The following is a 22,174-nucleotide window of genomic DNA, read 5'->3' on the forward strand; positions in this document are numbered from 1 at the left end:
ATATGCTTAAATACATGTGGTAAATGTCTTGAAGTATATGTGAGTAACAGTATTTACACTGCTAGTGAACAGGAAAAGGGATTGGCTTTATTTTCTATAGTAGACCTTCCAACAACCACTGAACTTGTTTTTACTATGACTACATTTTTTTAAACGCAGTTTTACTGAGCTACATGCACACATCATACAAACCTTCGGAAGTATACAGTCACTGGCTCACAGTATCGTCACACGGTTGTGCACACATCCCCATGATCAGTTTCAGAACATTTTCGTTACTCCAGAAAGAAGTAAAAATAAAAAAGAAAACCCAAATTCTCCCATACCCCTAATACTGCCCTATTTTGACGCATAGTATTGGTGTAGTAACTTTGTTACTATTAATGAAAGAGTATTAAAATATTACTGTTAACTATAGTCCAGAGTTGGCAGTAGGTACATTTTTTCCCACATAACTCTGTTAACTCCTTGTAATAGTGTTGCACATTTGTTCTAGTTCATGAAAGAACTTTTTTATATTTGTACAGTTAGTCATGGACATTGTCCACCACAAAACTGCTTAAATTATAAGAGGTTTATGATTTCCAGTAAGTCCAGAATTTCTCAATGGTTAATTTCGTGGCCAAAAAGCATCAAAAGGAGGACCCAAATTATTTTCATTTTTATGCTCTGCCACCCTCCATGTTAATTTTTTTTTTTACTAGAAAGGTTGTGGGTTTACAGAACAATCATGCATTGAATACAGGATTCCCATACACCACCCCACCACTAAAACCTTGCATTGTTGTGGGACATTTGTTCCAATTGTTGATAGCATTTTTTTAATAATTGTACTTTTTTTTTAAATTAAATTGAGTTTTATTAAGATACATTCACATATCATACAATCATCCATGGTGTACAATCAACTATTCACAGCACCATCACATAGTTATGCATTCATCACCCCAATCTATTTTTGAACGTTTTCCTTACACCAGAAAGAATACGAATAAAAAAATAAAAGTAAAAAAGAACACCCAAATCACAACCCCCCCATCCCACCCTATTTTTCATTTAGTCTTTTCCCCATTGTTCTACTCATCCATCCATACACCGGATGAAGGGAGTGTGATCCACAAGGTTTTCACAATCACACTGTCACCCCTTGTAATCTACATTGTTATACAATCGTCTTCAAGAGTCAAGGCCACCAGGTTGGAGTTTGATAGTTTCAGGTATTTACTTCCAGCTATTACAATACATTAAATACTAAAAAGTGTTATCTATATAGTGCATAAGAACTTGCACCAGAGTGACCTCTTGACTCCATTTGGAATCTCTCAGCCAGGGAAACCTTATTTCGTTTCATTTCGCATCCCCCTTTGGGTCAAGATGTTCTCAATCCCACAATGCTGGGTCCAGATTCATCCCCGGGAGCCTATGACTATATTTTATTTCACTACAGAATAAAAACCTCACCCCAGATCTACAAAAGAATATAGGGCAGTCCAGATGAGAGAAGGTGTGTTGGTGTGTTTCTATGGGAAGAGGTGTAGCCGTGCTCCTGAAGTGGTACGTGTTGTCACGAAAGTAGGGCTCTGAAGGCCTCAGTGCCCGAGGCTCAAATGGCTTTCCTTAATCCTTCTTCCATAAACCTTCCCAAACTGTCCCTGATTCTTCTTAACTTCCAATCTCACGCCACAAGTCTTCTGCTTCATACCTTGTCTCATCCCATGTACAAACTTGTACTTCAGACTTTTGCTTCCTTCTTCAATCAATCACAACTCAGACTCTAAAGTGGCTACATTGCCTCTGGCCACCACGAAGAAACACCTTCAAGTCAAATCCTTGACAGCCAACACCCTGGCCCCCGAGTTCACTTACTCACTATGACTCCCGAAAGTTTCCTTACCTTATGCCCACCTCTGTGCTGTCCTCTCTTCCCTTACTCTATCACCCTGGTCACATCTTTGTCACTCTTGAGACTCTGATAAAACAATGCCACCGCCTGGAAAAGTATAAAGAGTTGGCTGCAAGCAACAGTAAAAACACAGGGGTAAAAGATAAAGCCACTGCCCTCAAAAGCCTTAGAATCTAGTATAAGTGAGACAACAATTGCAGTAGGCTGTGAAAAGGCCTATAAAAGAAAGATGTTTAGGATGCATCATTCAGAGAGACATCCAACTCAGAGCAGGAGGAAGCAGGGAAGCCTCCATCACCACTGCTACTCCTTCTGCTATTCCTCTACCACTGTTACCACCACCACCAGCCCCATGCAGGGGCTACTCTATACTAATAAATTTACAGGTACCTCCTTAAATCCTCACATGAACCCTATTCGGAAGATATTATTTTTATATTCATTTTACAGAAAAGCAAACTGAACTTTAGGCAGTTTAATAACTACCCTAAGTCGTAAGGGAAACTGCCGAGTAATAGACACGAGTGCTGAAGCTGGGAGCATGAACAGCAAGCTCCCCTTTTATGTGAATGTACATCAACACAGTATGGAGCATGGTCAGCCACGGTCTAGTGATGTAGAGCCCACTCTGGAGCCACACTGCCTGAGTTCAGATGGCAGCTACCACTTCCTAATGACCTCAGGCTTCTTATTTACCATCTCCATGTCTCAGTTTCCTCAACTGAAAATGGGAATATAAGCAGTATATACCTAGAGGGATTCACTTCTGCTAATAAATCCTCTCTCCAAAAAAGCAAGTAAAAAGCTGAACCAAACTGTCAAAAGCAAGCATTTCAACACTTTGGGAATAAACAAACAGCATGCAACAAACTGAGAAATTTATTCATGAAAACTACTAAACTTCAGGTAAGAGAGTGTGCTGCACCCCACACCCCAGAGCAGCAGATCAACCAGGGAAGGGCAGGGTGTGGAAACAAGCAGCTTGGCTGCTGGTGCAGGAGGGAGTCCACTAGATGTGGAGCACCGTCTGTGAAAAAGTGGTGACCTGGCAAACAAGGAAGGCCAGTGGCCCCAGTAACCTGAGAATCTGGTCCTATTTACACAAGACAATGAACCTGAAGACTAGCCAAGACTTAACAGGGAATCTCAGGAAATGAGATGGCAACAGAGGGCTTCTTAAGCCTTCCACCTATTGGAGCTGACAACAGCTTTTGCACATGTGCAGCAAAGTCTGGAGCAGGCCCAGGTAACCCAAACATCTCTGGTTCAGAGGACATACAAGAGGGCACAACAGAAAGCAAAAGTCATGGCAGACTTGAAAATAGTCTGATCTTTGAATCACTCCCCAACCAACACAAAGCTCCATCAGCAGAGAGAGGAAAGAAGCCTACTAACTTGAGGTGTTAAATCACAAGCTCTGACCAATCTGTGACTGAACCTAAGCTATCCAGACAAAGAGGCCACCCCTAGGAAGCCAACCTTACTAATTAAGGTTAAAAAAAATAATAAAATAAAAATGAGCAGACAGATATCAATAGCTGCACATCGTGGAGGAGACAGAATTCACAGATTTAATCCAGGCAAGTTACTAAACAAACAAAACAATAACCCTCAGGAGGAAAAAAGGCAGAATCTAGAGTTGCTACCATATTACTTAAAATGTCAAATATTCAATTAAAAATGAGAGACCATGCAATGAAATGTGTAGCCTATTCTCAAAAAAGAAGCAATCAATAGAAACTATCTTAGTCTATACCCAGATGTTGAATATAGCTGACAAAGACTTCAAAGCAGCTATTATAGATATGTTCAAGCACTAAAGGAAACCACAGATATTTAAAGAGTTAAAGGAAAGTGTGACAACAATGACTCCACAAATGGAGAATCTCAATAAAGAGGTAGAGAAATGTCAAAAAGAACAAAATGGAAATTCTGAAGTTGAAGAGTATAATAACTGAAAAAAAAAATTCACAAGAGGGTTCAAAAATAGATTTGAAATGGCAAAAGAAATAATCAGGAACTTGGAAATTAATAGAAATTAAACAATCTGAAGAACAGGAGAAAAAAGTTAAAAGAAAAATAAATGCCACCTTGATGACGTGTGGGACAGTATCACCTGTACTAGCATACATATACTGGGAGTTCAAAATATGAGATGGGGCACAGGAAATATTTGAATAAGAATAGAAAACTCCTCGAATTTGATGAAAGACATTCTTCTACAGATTAAGAAGTTCAATGAACAAAGAATAGGATAAACACAAACAGATTCACACCTAGATAAATTGCAGTTGAGAAAATCATGAAAGGAGCAAGAGAGAAACAAACACCACGTACGGGTGGAACAAAACACAAATAAAGGTTGACTTCTCACCAGAACAATGGAACAGAGGCAGGGGGATGGTATTCAAAGTGCTGAAAGAAAAACTGTTAATGAAGAATTCTATATCCAATGAACAGTCCTTCAAAAATAACCATGAAAAGAAAATGAACATGAAATAAGGGCATTCTCAGCTAAACAAAGACTAAGTGAACATGTTGCCAGCAGACCTGTCTAATAAAAAATACTAAAGAAACTTCTTCAAGCTGAATGGAAATAACACTTGACCATGACCAGAAATGGTAAATATGCAGTGTAACATGAAAGACTCCATAAACATACTTCTTCTCATTCTTCTCTTCTTTAAAAGATAGGAGATTACATAAGGCAATAATTATAAATCATACTGTTATGGTTATAAAATAGATAGATGTAATAATATATGTGAATGATGGCAGAAGGAGGTGGAAGAAAAGGGGATCTATTAAAACCAAGTTTCTATATTTTACCAGAATTAAATTAGAATTATTCTGAAATAGATTATAAATAAAGATGCACATTGTAATCCCTAGAGCAATCATGAAGAAAATGACTCAGAAAACATTTTTCTAAAAGGAAAACACAACTAAAATGCACGAAAAAATATGCACCTAACACAAAAGAATGCAGTGACAGAGGAACAATGAAACAAAGACACAAGATAAATAAAAAATAAATGCCAAAATGAAAGATGTAAATACAATATCAATAATTACATTAAATGTAAATGGACTAAATACCCTATTCCAAGAGTTGATAACTGCAGTCTGCAGGCAAATCCAACCTGTCAACTGTTTTTGCAAGGTTCATGAGCTGAAAATGATCTTTGTATTTTTAATGGTTGCAAGGAATCAAATTAATAAAATTAATAATTTTTTACATGAAATTACATTTGTTATGTATTATCTATGGTTCCCTCCATACTACAAAAGCAGCATTAAATCATGGAGACACAGGCCATATAGACACAAAGCCTAACATTATTTACTGTCTTTTCTTTTACAGAAAGAAACCCTACTCAAATGACAGAGATTACCAGACTATATAAAACAAGAAAGACCCAACTAAAAGCCACCTACAAAAAGGCATCCCTAATACTGAAAGACACAAATTACCTGAAAATAGGAGGATGCAAAAAGATATAAAATGTAAACAGCAATCACAAGAGAGCTGGAATGCTGTATTAACAACAGACAAAAATAAACTTTCAGACAAGAAATGGTGCTAGAGTCAAAGAGGGACGTTTCTAAATGACAAGAGGTCATTAAACAGGAAAATAAATAACAATTATAAATGTACATGCACGTTAACAAAAAAGCCCCAAAATATAGAAAGCAAATGCAGACAGAATTGAAAAGAGAAACAGACAATTCAACAGTAATACTCGGAGATTTCAACAATTGATGGAAAAAGTAAAGAAAGTCAGCAAGGATATAAAAGACTTTAATACTATCAACCAAATTGACCTACATAACATTTTAAAATGGCTTCACTATTCAGGATAGACCAAAACAATGTTTTATAAATTTAAAAAGACTGATATCATACCAAGTGTGTTCTCTGACCAAATGGAATTAAATTATGTATCTTCAACAGAAACAAATCTAGAAAAACTCAAATATTTGGAAATTAAAGCAATTCTAAACAATCTCCAGGCCAAAGATTATCTCACAAGAGAAATTAAAAAATATTTTGAACTGAATGAAAACAAAACATATACAAATTTATGGGGTGCAACGAAAGTAGTGCTTAGAAGGAAATACATAGCTTTAAATGCCTACCAGAAACAGAAGTTCTCAAAACAATAACCTAAGCATCCACCTTAAGAAATCAGAAAATGAAAAACAAACTAAACCAAAAGCAAAAAGAAAGAAAACAATAAGGATTAGAGTAGAAAGCAACAAAATAGGAAACAGAAAAATAGTGACAACACAAAAGTCAGTGAAACCAAAAGTTGGTTCTTTGCAGGGAAAACAAAATTTTAGGCTAGACTGACCAAGAAAATTAAAGACATACACTACCAAAATCAGGAATGACAGAGGGGGCATCACCACCTGCCCCACAGAAATATAAAGCATTATAAAAGAATACCATGGACAGCTTTTGGCCAACAAATTAGACAACTTAAAGGAAATGGACAAATTCCTAGAAAGACACAAATTACCAAAGCTGACTAAAAAAGAAAGAGATCATCAGAACAGACCCATAAAAAAGTAAATAAATAAATTGGTAATTAAAAATCTTCCCAGAAAGAAAAGGCCAGGGCAAGATAGCATCACAGGAAAATTCCACCAAATATTTAAAGGAGACTTAATGCCAACCTTCCAACAACTCTTTCTGATAACAGAAGGAAGGAACACTTCACCACCATTCTATGATGCCTGTATTACCCTAACACCAAAGCCAGACAAAGCTATCACAAGAGAACCACACAGCAATATCCCCCATAACACTGATGCAAAAATCCTTAACAAAATATTAGCAAACTGAATTCGGCAACATATAAAAAGGATTACATACCCTGACAAGGTGGAATTTATCCCAGATTGATTTACATAATCTATCAATGTACTGTAACATACTAATAGAATAAAGGAGAAAAAAACACAGTCATCTCCATGATTGCAAAAAGCATGACAAACATTCAACACCCACTATTCAGATTAAAAACAAAACAAAACAAAAAACTCAACAGACTAAGAATAGAAGGGAACTTCTATAAAACTGCTTTAAGAAAAAAAATAGAAAAAAGAAAGGAACTTCCTAAAACTGATTAAGGGCAGCAATGCTTTCCACCTAAGACTGGGAACAAGACAAGGATGTCCGCTCTCACCACCTCTACAAAACACTGTACTATAAAGATTTGAGCCAGTGAAAAAGGAAAAAAGCATCCAGATCAGAAAGAAAGAAATAAAACAATCTTTATTCACAGATGACATGATCCTATATATATGGAAAAATCTGAGCAACTCAAGAAGAAAACTTACAAGCTTCAAAACTGTTAGGAAACAATTCCACTCGCAAAAGTATCAAAAAGAATAAAACACCTAGGACTAAAATTAACAAAAAGAAGCACAAGAGAAAGCAAAGAAGCACAAAATTCGTATACATTGCCAAGAGAAACTAAATAAGATCTAAATAATTGGAGAGTCATTCCATGCTCATAAATTGGAAGACAATGTTATTAATATGGCATTTCTCCCAAATTTGGTCTATAGACTCATCATAATCTCTATCAAAATGGCATTTGGCTTTTTTGTACAAATTGACAATCCATTCCTAAAATTTATAAAGAAATGCAAAGGAATGCAATTTTTTTGAAGGGGGGGGGGACAAAGAGGACTCACAACACCCAATTTCAAAAGTGACTAAAAAGCTACAGTGACTAAGACAGCATGGTACTGGCATAAAGATCAATGGAAAAGAATAGTAGTCTCTGTATAAATATATTCTTCTGTATTTTCCTCTACAAGTATTAAAATTTTGCTTTTTTACATTTAGGTCCTTGATTAATCAATCTAGCACTGATTTATGGGTGAGGCAGGGATTAATTTGCATTCTTTCCCTATGAATAACCAACTGCCACAACACCACTTATTAAAAAGAAAAAATACTGACACTCCTAAGAATCAAAGACATGCAAATTAAAATAATAATATTTTTCACGGGTCAAATAAGCAAAGATTTTTTTAAATGATGAAGATTCAATGTTTCCAAGTTTCTTAAACAGTTCTAAAACATAACTTGGCATTATGCAAGTCTCTTAAAAATGCTCATACTCTGAACCAATAATGCTAATTTTACAAATCTTAAAGAAATAATATGAAACCAAAGCATAACTATGTTCCATGCACCAAAATTTAAGATAAAAAATAATTTTTTAAAATAATCAGAATCGACCTAACATCCAACAGTATGAGAAGTGTAAACAAAATTCTGTCTGGCACATCAACACAATGAAACTTTAGAGAACACTAAAATTGATATTTATATAGAGTTATAAATAACATGGGGGGAAAGTTCATATTGTTCATTTGTTAAGTGCAAAAACACAGGAAACAAAATTATATGTAAAGTATGGCCTCAAAGAATAGGGAAGAAAAACAGACCAGAAAGAAATATAGCAGAACTGTTAAGTGGATCATGGAATTCTTTGTAAATGCTATTTTCAAAATTGTTTTGTTTTTTTAAATATTCTATAATGAAAGCACAGTGTTTTTATAAGAATAATGTCTGTGAACTTGTTTGTTCTTAAATTACTTTTTAAAAGGGAATGGCTGAGTTAATTCATCTTGTTAATGCAAAATGCAAGGGCTTTTCTTGTCCTTCAGTTTTTTACCATCACTGCCAACCAAAAAAAGTGTATCAACAAATAAGAATATCGTTCTACATTTACCTTATTAGAACCCAAACAGCCTCACCCTTCTCCTAAAAAAACCGCACAAATTTCTGCAAATGGTAAAATTTTCACATTGGCAAAAAAAAATTGGCCTTGAATATCCAAAGTCTAAATGACAAAAGATTGGTAAACCTATCAGCTTTTCAGTGACTCTCTTCTCTCCCTCTTTACTCAGCTTATATTCCATGATTAACCATTACAAACACTCCCTCGTAAATACCCCCTATTCTCTCACCCCACTCTCCCTCAGAAAAACTCTCTTGGCAAAACTACAACACTGGTTAAATTAAACTCTCTGCCTGCCCCACGCCTGCAGCTATTCGTATGAATGTGGCTAAAGAAAAACGGATCCTCTCTGCTTTGTCTCACTTTCACATTCATGACCATGAACTTCAGGTAGATTCTTGATGCTGCCTGGAAATCAAACTACATTCCCTGGCCCACTCACCCTCTCACTTTCTTGGCTGACCATTTTACACCTTCTTGCTCCCTTCCTCGCACCTCTAAGGTTTACTCCACTATCTTCAAACTCAGTTGTTGGCCCAGCTTCCTATTTCACTTTAAAAATTAAGGACATTGGACACCAACTTGCACCACCACTTCCACCCACTTAGCAACGTCTGTTTCCATATGTACCTCCATCCTGTTACCATACAGATGAGCCACCCAGTCACCTTTCTAAAGGCTCCCCTCCACCTGTGCACTTAATCTCCTTTCTCTCCCTCCCATTTCTCCCTTCTATTGGATCATTTCCAAAAATATTCTCTCACATATATATCAACAAGCTTGTTTTGGCCTCTATGGTCACGTCTCTCTAATCTGATGCAGAAAAACACCTGTGAGAATTATGTATACTCAAGAGCTCCTATTTCTCTTCTCCCATTTTCTCTTCAGCCCACACCAGAGACATTCTCCACCATTCCACAGAAACTGCAATTGTCAAGGTCGCCAGTGATTTCATTTGCAAACCCAGTATCACTTCTCAGTCCATAAGCTCTACTAGCAGCAGTCATAGTTGATCACTCCTTTTGCCTTGATATAATTTTACCATTTTGCTTCAAGACACCACACTGTCATGGTGGCTCCTTCTCAGTCTCCTTTACTAGTTCCTCCTCCTCTCTCCCACCTCTTCATGCTGGAAAACCCCAGCACTCAGATTCTGATCATCTTTTCTCCATCTACATGTAAGCCCTTCAGTGATTTCATCCATTCTCAAGGGTTTAAATAGTCATCTATAAGCCATCTACTCCCAAATTTGTCTCTCTCTAATATTAGACTAGCTAACTCTGAACACCCTTCCTGACACTCCCATTTAGATGCCTTATAGATATCTGAAACTTAACTGAACCTTCCCTCCCCACTCCCCAGACCAGCTCTACTTGCAGTCTTTCCTACTTCTGTTTATGGCTACTCCATTCTTCCAGTTGCTAAGCTTAAAACCTCTGGAATCATCCTTGGGTCCTCCCTTTATCTCACACACCACATGAAATGTAACAAGATCCCGACTGCTGTTACCTTCAAAACATATGCAGATGCCAACACTTTTTACCACCACACCAACTGGTCTAAATCACCGCGCTCTCACCTGCCCTAATCAGTTTCCTTGCTTTCTCCTTTGGTCCCCTACAGTCTGTTCTCAATATGGCAGCCATATTCATCCTTTAAAAATAAGCCAGATTAGGTCAATCCTTTGCTCAAAATCCTCCAGTGGTTCCCCATTTTGGATAGAATAAACATTAAAATCCTCATAATGATTCATAATCCAAGTCCCCACTACCACTCTAAACCTATCTCCTATCAATCTGCCCCTCCTCATTCACTTCCCGCCAGCCACCCTGGCCTCTCTGCCAGTCCTCTAAGTCACCAGGCATACTCCTATCTTCGGGTTTGCACTGGCTATTTCTTCTGCCAGTGGGTAACTTTCTCCCCCTAAGTCTTCATCAAATGTCAGGTTCTCAATGAGGTCTACCCTGAATACCCAATTTAAAATTGCAACAACCACCTGGCACTTCCAAGCCTCCTTTATTCTACTTACTTTCCCACTCCAACATCAATACTTATTACCTTCTAACACACGTGTTCTGTTATTTAATTATTAGTTCTATTGTTCCCTGTTTCCCCTCTCACCCACAAAATACTCACATCATCTACAGAATGTATGTTCTACAAAGGCAAGGATTTTTTGCTTGTTTTGTTTAGAACAGGGCCTGGCCCAGGGCAGGTGCACAGCAGATAAGTATTAAATGAATTAAAACCCTGCTATCTCTGTTTCTGTCTAAACTCATGGCCCAGAAATGCCTCAGGAACTAGGATGGCTAATTAGTGTGGTGGTTTGAAGCTGTTTGTACCTCAGAAAGAGATGCTCGTAAATTGATTTAATCCATTCCTGTGGATATGGGACCCATTGGAAGTAGGCTCTTTTGATGAGGCTGCTTCAGTTAAGGTATGACCCACCTCATTCAGGATGAGTCTTAATCCTCTTACCTCAGTTCTTTAAAAACAAAATGAATACAGAGAGAGAGAGAGAAAAGGAAAGTCACGGAAGCAAGAAGCTGAAAGCAATGAGACTCGAAAGAGAAGGAAGAGAATGGCAGATGCCCTCATGTGCCTGGCCTTGTGGCAGAAGGAGCCAAGGATCACCAGCAGCCAGTCTTCGGGAAGAAAGCATCGCCTTGATGATGCCTTGAAGATGCCTTGATTTGGACATTTTCATGGCCTCAAAACTGCATGCCTGTAAGCTAATAAATTCCCATTGTTTAAACAGAAACCATTTTATGGTTTCTGCTTTGAGCAGCCTAGGAAACTAAAACAATTAGATTTAATCAAAAAATTTCCTACTGAACATAAAGCAGGAGTGGAAGCTATAGATTTTTTCCCAAAGAAGCCAAAAAGTTCAGAAAATACTATAACTTCTGAAAACTTACTGTTGGGAAAAACTTTCCCACTGGTCTCTTGTAGTTCTGCCTATCTTGCAAAGGCACAGAAGGACTTTGTTCTAGACTAGACTATCTTTTCAAGGATGTTTGCAGACCAAACTGCCTTAGATGACAGAGATAGGCTCTTCTTCCTGGAGCAAAGAACAAGTCTGTTTACTATTCAGTATAATAAAGATAAATATTTCCCCCGGGGGCAAAGGTCAGCCAGGAAGGCTCAGTACCCATTATAAAAGATTCAGGTTCTCTAAGCTAGAGGTTCCTCTTCTCCATGCAACCCTGAGTGTGTAGGTGTCACCTCGCCCTCTCTGCCTCAGCTGTGGGAACTGGGGCTCAGGAAACTAGACAAACCCTGACCCTCTGGCTACAGCTACTGCCCTGAATAATAAAGTTCTTCATCCCTGACCCAGGAGTCTCATGTCTTCTGCCAGCATCCATGGAACTGTGGCAGACTAAATTGGTAGCTTGCAGGTGGGGTAAAATCTCAGTCCTTTCCCAATACTTGAATCATACAGGCAAATAAAAACAAATGAATAAAAATGCTCTGACTTCTTTCAGGACCTATAGATCTTAGCACAATAAGCTCTACTTTAAAAAAGTAATCTGAAGATCTACATGGCCAGAAAGGTGGGTAAAAAATTTAAAGATTACGAAGTTAAGAGAGTAAGTTGAGGATAAATTTATAACTACAGAAAAGCTCTAATAAATTTTCACTCCCAGAAGTGATGCATTCCCAGAAAACATCTTTGAGGGCTACTGACAAAAATATGAGTTAGCGCTAAGATGAACTTGCTGTGTGACACTGAATATTATCTCCTTACTCTCTGGGTCTGTTTTCCCATATAAAGTACTGCGGTGGAACTCAAAATAACATTCAGCTCTAAAAGGATCTGCTCATATGAAAACAATAAAAATATGCACAGAGACTTAGAAGTTTAGCCTACTGAGAATGACATTTAAGTGGGCATTTCTAAGCATCTTTTACCATAAGATGTATCCTCTGTGTTCCATGGATTCCTATTAAACTGAATGTGAAACAAATGTCCATCAATTGAATCATTTAAAACTGTTAACGTAGCTGGCTTATGAAGAACTGATTAATGAAATGAATATACTTTTTATTTTAAAAAGGCACAGAAAGGGAGGCAAAGAACAGCCAGAGAACAAAAAGTCCAATAGCCAAAATTAAAAAGTCAATGGAAGACAAAGTTAGGACATTTTCGAAAAACATAAGACAAAAAAATGGAATTCTGAAAGAAAAGCTAAGAAAATTAATAGATCAATCCAGGAGGTCCAACATCCAACTAAGAGAGGCTTCAGAAAGGAGGTGGGGGGGGGGGTGAAGACAAAAAAGAAAAAAATGAAAAAGAAGACATTTTTAAAGTAATTAAAAAAAATTTTTCCCAGAACTGAGGACACAAGTTAACAGATTGAAAGGGTCCATGGGACGCTTGATATATCCAAAGAAGAAAAAACAATAATCAGGCACACCATCGTGAAATTTAAGAACTCAAAAGAGATATCACAAAAGTCCTAAAAAGCTTCCAGAAAGAGGAAAAAACAATCATTGACAAATAATTGAGTAAAAGATCAAAACTGACTTAAAAAAGTAACACTGAAAGCAAACAGATAGTGGAGCAGTGCCTTCAAAACCCCAGACCCACAGCAGGCTTTGTGGGAGGCAGAGATAATCCTTTAATACACGCCGAGACTTCAGGGTTAACCTATTCTGTCCTGACTAAAATATTTACCTAGAATTCTATACACAGCCAGACTATAATCCAAATATTTAGAACACAGACATGTTCTCACATACAAGATCTCCTCCCCAAAAAAGAAAGAAAGAAACTACCTCCCCGATCACCTTTCTCAGAAGTTACCAGGAGGATTCAAATCAAGGAAGTAAACTGGGCAACAGGGAACAGGTTCCCCTCTATGGGAAAGCGGAGGAAGGAGTATCTCGGATGCTGGCACCCAATGAGGTACCAGCCCCGCCTTCTATAATCTCTTCCCAATCAAATATGGGTCACCAGAGACAGCTCAACTGCCACATCCGCCAAGAAAATACAAATCCAAATTCCCCAACTACCTGGGTTAAATTAAAACACTGTGCATCAGTGGCAAAAGAACAACCCTGAAAAGTAATACAAGAGTCACACACATTAGATTCCACTCCTAAATCTGCTCAGAACCTGGTATATGACTTTAGGTAAATTGCTTAATCACTCTTGGTCTCCATTTCCTCATCACCTGTATCAGAAGAAGCTAGTCTACTATAAGCAAGGTTCTGCCTATCTCTAAAACACAATAATCCTGCAAATGTGTAAAACAACTGAAGCCCCAATCCAACTGGTACATCTGCCAGAGTCCGTCATACTTGGTAATAATGTTATTCCCTAAATATGTTACTATTTTTTTAAACTTTAAATGCATTGTTGATAGACAAAAATGACTACTGTCAGAGGGATGAATGACATTTCATTTAAAAATCAAAATAAACAAACACCATTATTATAACCATCAAAAAAAATTCACAAAAGGAAAATTATACAAAGTATCAAGTCTACAAGTGAGAAATCACCCTACTTTACAAGGCCCTTGACCCCTGTTACTTCAATTATCCAGCTTGTTATTGGCATGGTCAGAATATCTACCACAAAAAAATCACTACAAGTACAAAATGACAGGTGATCAGAACACTGGGTGAAAACACCTTGACCAGAGAGTGTTCTAAAGATTAACATTAAAATATCAGAACTTTTTTGATGGAAATCTTACCTATTGGAGACATATATTCTTTTGCCTTCTTTAAAGAGATATTTCAGACACCACTGTGTATGTTACATACCTTATGTTGGTCATTAAACTGCAGTGTATAGACAGAAGCCTCTAGACATGGCCCAATTTACCTGCTGGAAAATTTCAGGGTGGCATGTGACACCATTAGGGGTCACTGATGTCTCCCAGGCCTTCAGAGAGATTCTTTTTTCTCTTTTACATGTTTGATTTTTTCGTCTTTTTCTTCTCTACTAAGAGACTGCTACTAGAGAAAATGAAATTGCCACTGCTCCCCAAACATATTCTTCAAATGTGACGCCCTTTTAATAACTTAAAGAAAATATTTCACTGTGACGACTATTCAGAGTGATGAAACAATATTAGAACTAACAGGAGCTCTGCAGAGAAGGCAAAGGTTGGTACCTCCTGGTCCTGGATCTCCCACCCACCCAGAACCACCCAGCTGCCAAGCAATCCCATCACCTGCCGACCTTGTAACCACTTGCACCATTGAGAGTCCTGTAAACTTCCATTCTATTTCCCCTTTATTTCCATTTTTCTTGTCCCTTTGGTCTCATATCCTTTTCCCACACTTGGCTTCCTTAACAAGAAAAGCTGAGTATTACATAGATGTTGATGATTGATCAGAATACTCCCTTTAACTAATGATAGTATATTCTGAACTAATTATTACCATTAACACTTGCTATATTTCAGGCACTGACCTAATAAATTTACATGCACGATCTCATCTAATTTTCACACCAACTCTGAGGACGGCACTACTATTATTTTATAGATAAGGCAAATAAGATTTAAAGAGTTCTTTTAAAACCAACCTTCCAAAATCAAAGTGCTGAACTTCAAACCTAGATCTGAATCCCTATGAGAGACAGACTTCACCAGTTGCACCCTGAGTCTTCTAGACCTTTGGCTTGTCTAATTCCAAACAAGTTTTCCCTTCCAGCTTGATTCTGCAGATTACAGAGCTTGTCAGAAAGTGTCAGATAGCTGAGGTTTTTACCTAAGAAGCCACCTAAGCTAACATAGCTTACTCTCCACACACTATAAATAACTGAACTTCCAGATGTGATGATGGCTTTGGCATCACTATCAGCCCCACACACAGAGACTGTTCTCTTGGGCTGTGCATTTATAAGTACTCTGGCTTTATTATTACTATGATTTAATCAGCTGAGCAGGCCAGCTCAGACAGGGGTAAATAAACAATACAAAAACCCAAGAGATCTCTAAGATGAACACAACACATCTTTGTCGTTAATGTATAGATGACAATATTACAGCTACAAACTTCTATTGCCAGAGGTGAAGCTGGCTAAGCACTTTCTGTATGCCACGTCCCTACTCAGTGGTCAGGCCCCGTGGGGTGTGTTAGGGATACAAAGAAGACAGATCACAGACTATGTCCTCCCTCATGGAACTTACACTGGAAGGAGTCGAAGGAGGAAAGGAGACACACCGGAAACCAGTAAATGAAGTAATTACACACTAATAAATGTTATGAAGGAAACAAACAACTTGCTAAGAAAGAACTACTGCAGGAGCATGGAAGCGGTCAGGGAAGGCTTCTCTGAGGGGTAGTGTTTGTGCTGAGATCCCAGAGTGAACCAAACATGGGAGGAGCCAGTGAAAAACAGAACATATAGGAGAAGTGAAGGACTATGTCCGAGGTGGGAGGCAGGGCACAGCTTGGGATGTGGAGAAACAGAAAGGCTAGAGCATAACTTTTCAAGGCAGAGTGCTGTTCAAGATGAGGTTCAGAAGTAGGCAAAAATGAGTAACATTCCAGAATGAGGCAGAAGCCTGGAAGCCTAGGGCAAAGAGCTTGGATTTTATTCTAAACAAAACGTACTCACAATAACTCTGTGAGTGGGGGTATAAAACTTTTTCAAGGTCACATAGCTAGTAAAAGCATGCTCTTTCCCCCAGATCTAACACCTCCAAAACACCCTCTACATGTAATGCGGGGACTGAAATATCAAATGACTTTATCTGAGTATGTCTGTTCCCAAAACATCAAGAGATACCCTCCTAATCTAGTTTCCAATAGCCACCTTAAAGCAATTATTCCTATTAAAGTACAATTTAATTTTTGTGTGGATCACCAATAAAGACCCCAAAGTCAGTTTAAAGTAAAACATGCCCTCAGTCCTAAACCTTTCACTACTCACCAACTAAACCAACATGCTGAGTAGCACAATAAATTATCCATAAAAACATTAATGACAATTTCACTCTCAACAACTCAAAAACAAGCATGTCCCACTGATGTTTCTCTTTTACTATGATCTTGACAATGTATTCACACAAGGTTTCCCTTTTTAACGGCACATACTAGTATTAGAAAGTTCGCCCCTGTGAAAAGAATAATTTTACAAAATGCTCATAGGCATCAAAGATGTGTCATTTCCAAAATTGGAAGAGGAGAGAGATGAAGACAGAAAACTGAAGTAGACAATCTTTACTTCCTAAAAAAGATGCAACAACAAATAGAAAAATAGCAAAAGGTGATCTTCTTAGCTCTAGGTCACTTACCTCCCTACCCTTGTTATTTAAATTACACACGCACATGCACACACACATATACATACCCATTAGTTGTGCTGGATTATACATAATACAGGGCATTTGACCTCGTACTTCAACATACGTATGTATGTATATCATCCCTTTTCGCATGACTGCATATTTTCGGAAGAGCATAACAGTAACTGCCACAAATCAGAAATGGATATATTTCCCCCTTTTTCAGAGAATATTAAATAAGATCACACAGTGCTTCTATAAACAAAATAAAAGATACTATCGCAGCACAAAAGTTTCCTGAAAACCGGCCACAATGGATAACAATTCTAGGGTTTCTCGGAGGAGTGAAGTTACAGAAAAAGGCAGCCTTAAGAATATACTTGCCTTTTCTTTTCTAAAAAGAGTGTGGTAAGAGCACATTTCCAGTTCTAAAGCAAGACTGGAGCAAAGCACAGCAATGTGAATGCCTGGGAATCCAGTCAGTACAGCACAGCTTCTCCACCCAAACCCCCTGCACCGCCCTCCCAGGTTGCATGCCAGGTGGCCAGGTGACATCCTGAGGGTGTGTCCTTGGGTATGGAGGCAGTGCCTAGGGCCGTCCCATCTTCCACTACAAGAACAGGAAAGGAGCCGGCCAGGTACTTCCCAGAAATCCAGAAGGCATTTTAGAAAGACAATAATAAGAGAGAAAAAAAGAGGGGAAAACGTGTTTCAAAAGAGATACTGAGTGGAACCCTAGAAGGGGTAAAGGTCAGGTGCATAAACTCCTTATCCATAAGGAGGACCCACAGACACTGAGCTCTTCTAAAGACACTCTTATCATACAGTTTCCTCAGACACAACAAAAAAGGATGAGGGAGAGGGCCTTGGAAACCAAGGGTCAAGGCCACATATCTTGTAGCACGGATTCTGACACTCACTATGTCCATGCTAAGTGATACAGAAGGGAGAATAAGTTAGCAAGCACAGGGGAACACATCGCAAATTACTTTTTAGGGTTTTATCTATGAAACTTGATAAACAATGTCATTCATGTTTTCAAATAACACTAATTCTCCTTGGCACCAAATATCCTAGTTAAAATTCCTTCATGTAACCTAAGTGGATTTCATGTTTTGGGAGTTGTTGGGTTCAAAAGAAGTCAACATCAATTGTATAAAAATGTGGCTTATGAGGGGGGACAGTGGGATTGGGAGGGGCCATAGGGATCATACTCCCGTTTGTCTAGTTTGTGGATGGATGAGTGGAAAGGTGGGGGAAAGAAACAAACAAACAAACAAGGGCGCCCAGTGTTCTTTTTTACTTTAGTTGCTCCTTTTCACCTTAATTATTATTCTGGTTATTTTTGTGTGTGTGGTAATGAGGGTGTCAGGGATTGATTTTGGTAATGAATGTACAACTAAGTAATAGTACTGTGAACAATCAAATGTACGATTTGTTTCGTATGACTGCGTGGTATGTATATATATCTCAATAAAATGAATAATAATGAAAAAAAGGAAGTCAAGATAACTTTCTGCCTCCTCTGAGTAAGAACATGTCAGATATTTCATCTGTGAGTAGATGGTAGTTTACTTCTGTTTCATTACAAATGTATCTGTATTCATTCCAAGGAACACAGTAAAATTTTTTAAAAACCTATTTAGGAAACGTTTTGCATCTTATTCACATTATTATTGTGATGAAGTTCTTCTTCCTCATACACTCTAGCATGTTGCCTTATCCAAGACAGAGGTTCAAGAAACGTTTGCTGAACTGAATTCAAAATTACTTAATTATTGGAAGCTTGAGTTCTACCACATGTGACCACCTCGCTCTTGTCAGAAAGAGTGGGAATGGGAACCCCGAATTTCGCATTCTGCCTGAATGTTACTGGGTATACAGATTACTGCACACATTCCAAGTTTTGTGCCAGGACCTGCCAGTGAGAAATTCTATACTTCTGCCACATAAATGAGCCAGGATGGTGTTCCTGAAAACTGCCAACTACTAAAGCAAATTGAAAATCAGGGCCTGCCTCGGTCCCAGGGGCAGTTTAAATTCGACCCTCCTTCACTCCCTACAGCCGATAACTAAATTTAACATCCAGGCGCACCTTCACAGAGGAACCAGGGTCCCAGCCGGGGCGGGCGAGCGTGCGGGTACAAGGCCCCCAAGCCCACCCGGAGGGGGCCGGCCCGCGCCGAGCCGCGCTTTGCGGCCTGAGAGCCGCGGCGAGCCGGACCTCGTCCCTCGGGGGCGTCAGGGCGCTGGCCCCGGGCCCTCGGGGGCCGCGGGGACCCGGGGCGGCGGCGGGGGGAGCCGCGCAGGCCCCGCCAGCCCCAGGCCTCGCCTCTCCCCGGCCTCTCCCCGCGGGCGGCGGGCAACAAAGGCGGCGGCCCGGCCTCGCGCGCGGCCCGGGAGGGAGCGGCGCGCAGCGGAAGCGGCGGCCGCGCAGGCCTCGGCCCTCCCAGGGACGCCCCCGCGGCCCCCGCGGCCGGCGCCCCCCGGCCCACCGCAGGCCCGGCGGCCCGCCCGGCCCCTCCGCCGCCGCCCGGCCCGGCGCGTCTCCCCCCACCGCCCACCCCGCCGGGGGCGAGGACGGAGCTCCGCGGCCGGTTTCCGGGGACGGGAAAGCGGGAGGCAGAAGGGAGCGCCCGGGGCCGACCTCCCTCTCGGGATCCGCAGACGCTCACCCGGCGGCGGCAGCTCCGCTTCCTCGCCCAGCGCCGGCGCGACTGCCGCGCTCGTCCCTCCTCTCGGGCAACTCCTCCTCCCGCCTCCTTCCTCCTCCTCCTCCTCCGCTGCCGCCGGGAGGGCGCGCCGAGGCGCCTCGGCCCGAGCGGGGAGCGGCGGAGAGGGGCAGGGGATCCCGCTCCCACCACCCGGGCCCGCGGCGCAGGGGGCGGGGAGAGGGGGCGGGGAGAGGGGCAGGGGCCGAGGGGGCGGGGCGGGTGCGAGGAGCTGGGGGCCGGGGGGGCCGAGCAGGATCCCCGGAGGGCGCCCCGGCGGGCGAGGGGCGACTGGAGCAGACGGGCTGGGGGTTGGGGCGCCGGGCGGAGCGGGCGGAGAGCCCCCGCAGTCCCTGAGCCGCCCCCCAACCCCGGACCCTGGCGCTGTGCCCCCCCGTGATACCACTTCTGCCTTTTTTACCTCCCCTCTTCGTTGGCCTTGGGTAAGGCAAAGCAGGAACGAACATTTTCTGCCCTCTTGCCCCTCGGACTGGCTGCGGCGTCCTCCCACCCCCACCCCCCGCTCCTGCGACCAGCGGCTGAGCCCCCCAGAGCGAGAGCGAGAGCGAGGTCCCCGCACCTGGCCGGGAGACCCGAGACGGCCGTGCACGCCTGCGGACCCGGGCGCGTGGTGGGCACGCCTTTCCCACACCTTCTCTACCTTATTCATAAGATTTGCTTTAAAAAATAACCTAGTTTTTAGTTCAAATCACGTACTTTTCCATGTAGTCATTTTTAGTGGGGTTTTATGCAAGTTATATTTCACTATCGTTTGTGCCGCCGGCTTCCAAGGTGGTGTGATGGAAAGTTGCATAACTTTTTTTCCCCACCCAGAAATTACCCTTCTGGATGGTTAGGATTCCATCAAAGGTTTAGAGAACTAAACTAGATCTTATCAATCTTTTTTGCCTCGTTTCTTTAGAAATTGGCTGACTGTACTACTAATATATAGCAGTAACAGAAAACTTGATTTTTGTCAATGAGAATTAACAGGAAAATTTTTATTTCTAGTTTGATGAAAAGTGATTTAAAATAAGCAGTAAAATCTAGTTTAAGAATTATTACCTTAAAAGTTGTGTTTCTTGAATATTATGGGCCTTTGAAAAGAAAAAGTGCAAAGATATAAAGCTAGGGAAAAAATTTTTTAAATTCAAGTGTGAATTTATATCTGAATACTATCTCAACAAAGCTGTTAGTTTAAGAAAAAATTTTCAAGTAATTGATCTTAATCCCTCTACATGTCCAATGTGCAATATTCATCTAAACACAAAATCTGGATTAATAACAGAAAACTTGGATCTTTAGGTGAATCAATCCATTTTCATAACTAAACAGTATATGTAAAGTTGATGTCATCGGTTGTGTTATTCACCAGACTGACCACAGACATCTTTGTTTCTTATTTGAATTTGTCAATACAGTGCTACCATTATTATTATCCTGATTTAAGTGCAAATAAACTTTCAAATATCTAATCAGCATGCACGACTGAATGTAGATTGAAATAGAATGGTCAGAGGCTGGTGGTAGTAATAAATAATATTAGAAAAGAAGCAAGGTGGGTAGGTTCTAATATTAACTCTAACATAAGGGTTGTGAGATACTGCATGAAAACTTGATCCTGCTCGGTAATGAATATTACCAGGTAATGTATATTTTATGGGCCAGGCATTGCATTAAACTCTTTTGTATATATTATCTCTTTTAGTTTTTAACAGTAATCATCTGAGGTCAGTATTATCATCCCCACTTTACAGATGAGAAAACAGAGGCTTTTCGTATGTAAGTAGTAAATAACTTTCCCCAAGTCACACAGCTACCTAAGGGACAGATGTGGAATTCAGACTTAGTCATTCTAAATGCAGAAAATGAGCTCTTAACCACGAAATTAAAATAATAGAGTTAATATTCATAATATAGCAGCAACTTTAGTGTAGATATACACTAGTGGCTAAATATACTATTAAAATTACCATGCTTGGCCAAATTCCAAATACTTCCTGGCTGTCCACCATCCAATCCTTCTTTCTATCAGCAGCTCAGTCTCCCTGTGAGGGAAATCTTGTCTTTGTCTCATCTACACCCAGCACAGCTAGGACGTGTGCCCATGACTCAGATCCACTCATCAGACTATTACCTGGGACTTTGACTGTTGAGCAAGTGACGCAAACACAGAGTAGCCATGGGGGAGGAGGGCAGCCCAGGGGAAAGAAGAAGGGTCAGATCTGCACCAGATTGCTCCTGGTGCCAGCCCCCAGTAGCCTAATAAATCCGTTTTGCTCAAGAAAGCCAATTTCTGTTGTTTGCAACCACAAATGCTATGATATAGTTATTAAAAGATAGTGATGGCAAAGTTTCCTATTAAAAGCCCGACTCTGAACAGAGGCAGGGGAGCATATTTCCACTGCTTCTTCCAAAAGTGATAGTGTGTAGAGCCAGAGGGGCCTTTATGATCATCCTCCACAACCTCATTTTACAGACAAGGAGAGGTGATAAAGATCCAACACCCTCATTTCACAGAGGAGGAAATTCTGGGATCAAGAT

At 40.3% G+C, this 22,174-nt stretch overlaps 1 protein-coding gene across 2 annotated transcripts in view; it reads right to left on the minus strand.

Moving 5' to 3' along the window:
* The window catches only part of SOCS6 (suppressor of cytokine signaling 6), a 60,118-nt gene extending 40,431 nt beyond the window's left edge, over positions 1–19,687 (minus strand). For both annotated transcript variants that reach the window (XR_005212232.1, XM_037806215.1), the window contains exon 1: positions 19,595–19,687. The gene's annotated coding sequence lies outside the window, so the exon portion shown is untranslated. The remainder of the gene's footprint in view (positions 1–19,594) is intronic.
* Between the last annotated feature and the right edge of the window lie 2,487 nt (positions 19,688–22,174).

Source organism: Choloepus didactylus, chromosome 16 (genome assembly GCF_015220235.1).
Source record: "Choloepus didactylus isolate mChoDid1 chromosome 16, mChoDid1.pri, whole genome shotgun sequence".
Lineage (NCBI taxonomy): Eukaryota > Metazoa > Chordata > Mammalia > Pilosa > Megalonychidae > Choloepus > Choloepus didactylus.